Source organism: Gorilla gorilla, chromosome 1 (assembly GCF_029281585.2).
Source record: "Gorilla gorilla gorilla isolate KB3781 chromosome 1, NHGRI_mGorGor1-v2.1_pri, whole genome shotgun sequence".
Classification (NCBI taxonomy): Eukaryota; Metazoa; Chordata; class Mammalia; order Primates; family Hominidae; genus Gorilla; species Gorilla gorilla.
The window spans coordinates 175,595,086-175,602,256 of NC_073224.2; the positions used below are offsets into that span (position 1 = coordinate 175,595,086).

The window sequence follows — 7,171 nt, forward strand, 5'->3', positions numbered from 1 at the left end:
GTGGTAGCATGCACATGTAATTCCAGCTACTTGGGGGGCTGAGGCAAGAGGATTGCTTGAACCTGGGAGGTGGAGGTTGCAGTGAGCCGAGATTGTACCACTACACTCCTGCCTGGGCGACAGAGTGAGACTGTCTCCAAAAACACAAAAACAGCATTAATCTTCTTGCATATCTCCATCAGAACTCTTGGCTGACCAGGTGCATTGCCAATGGTCAGTAATATTTTGAAATAAATCTTTTTTCTTTTTAACTGTAGGTCTCAACAGTGGGCTTAAAATATTCATTAAACCATACCATAAACAGATGTGCTATCATCCAGGCTTTGCTGTTCCATTTCTAGAGCACAGGAAGAGTAGATTTAGCATAATTCTGAAGGGCTCTAGGATTTTCAGAATGGCAAATGAGCACTGATTTCAATTTAAAGTCACCAGCTGCATTAGCCTCTAACAAGAGAGTCAGCCTGTCCTTTGAAGCTGTGAAGCCAGGCATGGGCTTTTCCTCTTTAGCTATGAAAATCCTAGATGGCATCTTCTTTCAATAGAAGACTGCTTTGCCTACCCTGAAAATCTTTGTTAGTGTTATAGCTCTTTTAGAATTTGTCTAGCAGGTTTTCTGGTTTTCATCCAAAAACCCCCATGAAGGGGGGGAAAAAAGAGGAAAATCTGTTTAGCGTAGCCACCTTCATCAATGACCGTAGCTAGATCTTCAAGACAACTTGTTGCAGTTTTTACAACAGCACTTGCTACTTCACCTTTTCTGTCATGGAAATGGCTTCTTTCTTCTAACCTCATGAACCAACCTCTGCTAGCTTCAAGCTTCTTCTGCAGCTTCCTCACCTCTCTCAGCCTTCACAGAATTGAAGAGAGTTAGGCCCTTGCTCTAGATTAGGCTTTGGCTTAAGGGAATGTTGTGGCTGGTTTGATCTTCTACCCAGACCACTCAAACTTTCTCTATATCAGCAATTATGCTGTTTCTCTTTCTTATCATTCATGTGTTCACTGAAGTAGCACTTTTAATTTCATTCAAGATCTTTTTCTTTGCATTCACAAGTTGGCTGCTAGATGCAAGAGGCCTAGCTTTCAGCCTATCTCAGCTTTTCACACGCCTTTCTCACAAAGCTTAATCATTTTTAGTTTTTGATTTAAAATGAGAGATGAGGCCAGGCATGGTAGTTCATGCCTGTAATCCCAGCATTTTGAGAGGCTGAAGCAGGTGGATCACTTGAGGTTCGGAGTTTGAGATCAGCCTGGCCAATGTGGTGAAATCGTCTCTACTAAAAATACAAAAATTAGCCTGGCATGGTGGCGGGTGCCAGCTACTCAGAAGGCTGAGGCAGGAGAATCGCTTGAACTGGGGAAGTGGAGGTTGCAGTGAGCCAAGGTCGTGCCACTGCACTCCAGCTTGGGTGACAGAGCGAGACTCTTTGTCTCAAAAAATAAATAAATAAATAAATAAAATGAGGGATGTGTGGCTCTTTCACTTGAATGCTTAGAGGCCATTGTAGGTTATTAATTGGCCTAATTTCAATATTTTTGTGTCTTAGGTAATAGGGAGGCCTGAGGAAAGGAAGAAAGAGGGGGAAGTCGGTCGGTGGATCAGTCAGAACCCATCCAGCATTGATCAGTTAAGTTCACCATCTTATATGGGTGTGGTCTATGCTGCCCAAAACAATTACCACAGAAACATCAGAGATCGTTGAACACAGATCACTGTAACAGATATAATAATAATGAACAAGTTTGAAATATCGTGAGAATTGCCAAAATATGACAGAGACATGAATTGAGTATATGTTGTTGGAAAAATGGTGCCAATAGACCCGCTCAACGCAGCGTTGCCACAAACCTTTAATTTGTAAAGAAATGCAGTATCTGTGAATTGCAATATAATGAAGCGCAATAAAGCGGAGCACAATTAATATGGTGTGCCTGTGGGTCCTCACTTCATTTCACCTTCTCATCTGGGTTCAGAGCCCTCTTCTTTCACTGCACATATCATTGCTGTGTTATAGATGAAGAGGGCTGCATCCCACTCTGGATTTCAACTCCCCGAGGATCGAGATTGAGTTGCTTATGGCCCTCTTGCCAGAGATTAGCATCCTGTCTAGTAATTATGGATGTTCAGTTATGATACAGAGTGAATAGAATAATTAGGGAGTAACTGGAAGGCATCAAGTTTTAAATATAAGATTTCTGTTATAATGGCAATAGGGGAGATAATTTGCCAAAAAGGCTGGTGGAGTGGGAGTGGATGGGAAGGGATGGTACCTGTCTGGTATCCTTCAATTCAATCTGGAATTCCCTCCGCTGCTTACATGAAGACCAGTCCCAGGCATGCTGTTCTGATCCAAGAGTTAAAAGTACATCCTATGAAGATTTGAAAGATAAATGATTCCAGCATGGATGCCCCTTGTCTATTTTTCTTGTCACTTCTATGAAAATGTCAAGTTACCTGGGAATCAACTCCTCTGGGCCCCCTATAACACCTAATGATTTTGAATGGCATCTTGTAGAATATTTATGTCTTAAAAAAATAGAGTGAACCAGCCTAGGCAACATGGCAAAACCCTGTCTCTACAAAAAAAACAAAAATTAGCTGGGCATGGTGGTGCACACTTGTAGTCCTAGCCACTCAGGAGGCTGAGGTGAGAGGATCGCTTGAGTCCAGGAATTTGAGGTTGCAGTGAGCCATGATCACACCACTGCACTCCAGTCTGGACAACAGAGCCATATCCTTTCTCAATAATAATAATAATAATACATAAAATAGAATAAATGTATTGCAATGATCTCAGCCTCATTAATAACATGTTCTAACCTAGTAGTTCCCAAACAGCTATATTAGAATCATCTAGGGAGTTTAAAAAGGAAAAAAACCAAAACAGATTCCTGGTTCCAACCCTGGCTTTATGAAGTTAAACTTTCTATATGGTATCAAAGAATCTATGTTTTAAATCATTAGGTGTTTCCAAAGAATACTTTGATTTAGAAACTACTTCTTTGATCAAATTAATTTCTTAAACAAATAAAGGGCCACTTATTTGGTTTGTGAATGTCTCCAATGAACATCTGTACTATTTTTAGAGACAATAAAAGTCACGGATGACAGGTAGAGTTAGTAACTAATTAGTAACTACAGTTCTTTTAAATGATAATTTTTTCTCTTATGTGGACAATTACCAAATAAAATTCATTACTATTTAGCTATATCTCCATTTAGCCTGTATAATAATAATGATCTATTAGTTTGTCTTTCAATAGTGCTTATTAGTGGGTAGGATATATATAGGTCAGTGTGTCGAACAAATTACCCTCAGAAGCAATTATCAATTCTTTATGTTCTTGCTTAAGGAATTGTTGGATATGACTGGTGTGATTGAGGGATGTGAAATAGAGTTGATGAAGGAGCTTCTTCAAGATTCCAGGAAATTCAGAAAGGAAGAGAATACGGACTGTTTTGAAGTTGATTCTAACAAACCATTTGCCTGCAGTTGAAAGGTTTTGCTATATTTTTTCGAGTAAATAACTGTGATTTGGAAAGGGACACAGTAAAAAAGATTTTAAAATCTCCACCTTCAATGAGTTTTCTGTTTCTTCTGGGAGATAAGTTATGCAGCCATAATTTAAGGTAAAACACAATGTGCTATAGCAGAAGTAAAACCAAAAAGTGTTCTAAAAAGGTGAAATTAGCTTAGAACTTTGCTAAAAGGACTAATGACGTGCTATCAGAGAGTAAAACACATTATGAAATTATAGTAAATAAGTGTTTGTGGTATCTGTACAAAAATTAGACAGATAGGACAGGAAGAGTCCATAAAGACTGTATTCTATACACTCATTTAAGAATAAAAGAGAGAAATCAGTGGTGAAAGAACAGTTTATTCAACAAATAGTTATTAAAACATTGCAAAGCAGATTTAGATCAGAATGAATTAGATTTTTCTGTCGTATCATCACTAAGATCTAATTATTAAAAGTGATAATACTCAATATTAGCAAGATTATAGTGAGATAAATACTCTCTTATACAGCTACTGGGGATACAAATTAGACTAATCTCTCTGGAAAGCATTTTGTAATATGAATTAATATATTTTAAAATATTCACAATCTTTTAATAGTTCCACTTATATGCATACACATACACATATGTATGTATATCTATGTACATGTATGTATTCACAGATATACATATACACACACATATCCCTAAGATTGTGAAATTTCAGTTAAATTCATTTATAAAATGGTCACTATAGTGTTATTTATGATGGTAATAAAATTAGAAAATTCATGGTTGATTAGGACAATTATTAAGTAAATTGTATTACTTCAACACAGTGGAATAGGTCTGTTAAAATTTATCTGTTGGCAGTTTTTTATTGATATATTCGATAAAAAAGGTAGGATACTATCACCTCAGTATTCAAAACATAGAAAACCAACCAGCTGGAAATACATATTCCAAAATGTTCATGTTGTTTTGGAATTATGGGATTATGGGTGTGCCCCTCCTCTTTCCAAATTTTCTGCAATCTACATTTTAGAGTAGTTTCTTGACATTCACAGGTGATGTATCTGAAACAGTTGCTAATCCTCAAATGTGAATACTTTCACTTTCTCAGACTTTAGTTCTGTCTATTGCAGCACTGTCTCTTTATCATCAGCACTGTCAGTTGGATTTCTTCTCACACAGAATATTTTTGTTACATCCTTAAAGCTACTGTATACTTGGTAATGAGAAGAGAACAGAGCCACATTGAGCTCAGATTCTGGTCTTGCGGTCAGCTAGCAGTAATAGCAGTAGAGAGCAAATACTTCCCTTTCTAAATGTCCCCTTCCACGACATTCAATTAATAACAATAACAATAAAAAGAATTATTTGATATGGACAATTGACATTCTCTGATTCTAATATAAAGAATGAATACATGTATCTTAAGAAAATGTTGCTATTTTTCTTGATCAAAGTTAACGTAATGTTGGCCAAGCAAGCCCTAAAAGCCAGATTGTATCCTCTAAGTCCCTCCTATAGAGAAATGTAGGAGGCACCGCTCTGCCAGCCTCACTCATCAATAAGCCATTCTGGTTTCGCACCATCTGCAAAGAATTCATGATCAAATTCACATCAAAGCAAAATTACCAACTACCAGGTCATAGAACTTAGGTCTTTTTCTTGAGTAATTAAACTGAGGAACAGTAAGTTTATTATGCCAAAGTCTATGTTAAAATTCAAAGGTAAGGGAGAGCAATGGAAAGAGAAAAAAGAAATTAATTTGATGTGGGATGGTGCAAGTACGATTTTCATTAAGTATTCACAGGTGCAAATGTAATTTTATTTCTCTACGACTAAAAGTAACTATATCCTCAGTCTTCCCCAGCCCCAGCCCCACAAATTCTTAATCTGATAACAAAACTTTCAAAATTATTAACAGAAGGTGGATTGATAATACAAAGACTCTATCATGGCAATATTCTTTCTTCCTGTGGTAAATCTGAAAGGTTAGTTTTGTTTGATCCAAGTTGTTTCTGATTTTTTTTTTTAAAGTGGCATATGACTTAGGTGAAAGGGGAGCAAGTACAGTATGACTGGAGCATATAATATGTGGGTCAGTGTAAGAGGTAGTGTTTGATTTTAGTGGTAAGAAGGAGGTAAGACTAGAAAGGTAGGTTGGAGTTAATCAGGATCCAAGAAAAAAAAAACCGAAATATTTCTAGATATTTTAAACAAAAGGAATTTAATACAAGGAATTGGTTACATGGGTAAGGGAATGAGAGAGAGAGATTTAGAATAAAAAGGGGGTGGAGTGGTTAGTAAACAACAGTTTAGTAACTGCATGAAGCGACTACAGTTCTTAGGTCTGGGAGACGAAAGGATGAATCTGGTGTTACCGGAGTCCAAATGTGCAGAGAAAGGCTGTTTGGCTATGCCAGAACTCATGACTGTTGCCGCTACTATGGAGATAATGTGGGTTGCGGAAGGATACAGCCACTTGCGGAGGAGTTCTAGAAGCGGATAAGAAGAAGGAAGAATGGATTCTCCATCTTTTTATTTTCTACGTCCTGCCAGTGTCCTCTACTGGCAAAAAATAACAACAACAACAACAACAACAACAACAGCCAGTTGTCAAGGAATTCTGGGAAAAGTAGTATGTAGACCCTCAGGTTTAGAATTACAGAGCAGAATAAAGAAAAGTTGATATGGGCTAAAATACTATAGGTCTAAACTGAGAAATGTCAGTAAGGAATTTGGACTTTTAGAGAAGTTGTAAGGACTTGTAATAAGTTTAATTATATGAATAAAGTCTCAGGAAAGAAGTGGGCTAGATTTCTCAGTTTCACATCAAGGTACCCAATCCCATCCCACCCAGCCCACCAAGCTACTATGGGATTTCCTTTCTCTCTACGCATGTGTATTAGAGTACATGCTTTTTCCTATCCACTCCTTTAACTTCTCCCAGGGCCAGAGAAGAAATTTAAGGACTAGGAATAAGACATTTTATAATGGTACCATTCATTGTTAGTGAATGTGGAGAATGTTTGTAATGGAACCCAGAACAGGAAGAGAGGAAAATGCATCATTTTTAGCATAATAATGGCCAGAGTTAATATTTCATAAGAAATAAAATCATACAAAATCAACATACAAAAATCAGCATTTCTATATGCCAGCAGTGAACAATCTGAAAAAGAAATGAAAAAAGTAATCCCATTTACAATAGCCACAAAAAATTAAATACTTAGCAATCAACTTAACCAAATAAGTGAAAGATCTCTCTGTAATGAAAACTATAAAACACAAATGAAAGAAATTGAAGAGGACACCAAAAACTGGAAAGATATTCCATGTTCATGGACTGGAAAAGTCAATATTGCTAAAATGTCCATACTACCCAATCTACAGATTCAATGTAAACCAATGACATTCTTCACAGAAATAGAAAAAAAACCTATAATTTATATAAAACCACAAAAGACCTAGAATAACCAAAGCTATCCTAAGAACAAAGAACAAATCTGCAGTACCTAACTTCAAGTTTTACTACAGAGCTATAGGAAACAAAACAGCATGGTACTGGCATAAAAACAGACACATAGACCAATGGAAGAGAATAGAGAACCCAGAAACAAATCCACACACCTACAGTGAACTCATTTTCAACAAAGATGC

The 7,171-nt window shown here is 36.9% G+C and overlaps 1 non-coding gene across 1 annotated transcript; it reads left to right on the forward strand.

Moving 5' to 3' along the window:
- Nucleotides 1–574: 574 nt before the first annotated feature.
- On the forward strand, nucleotides 575–636 carry LOC115932271 (U7 small nuclear RNA). The gene has a single exon (XR_004068570.1). It is a non-coding gene; the product is annotated as a U7 small nuclear RNA (small nuclear RNA).
- Nucleotides 637–7,171: the final 6,535 nt, after the last annotated feature.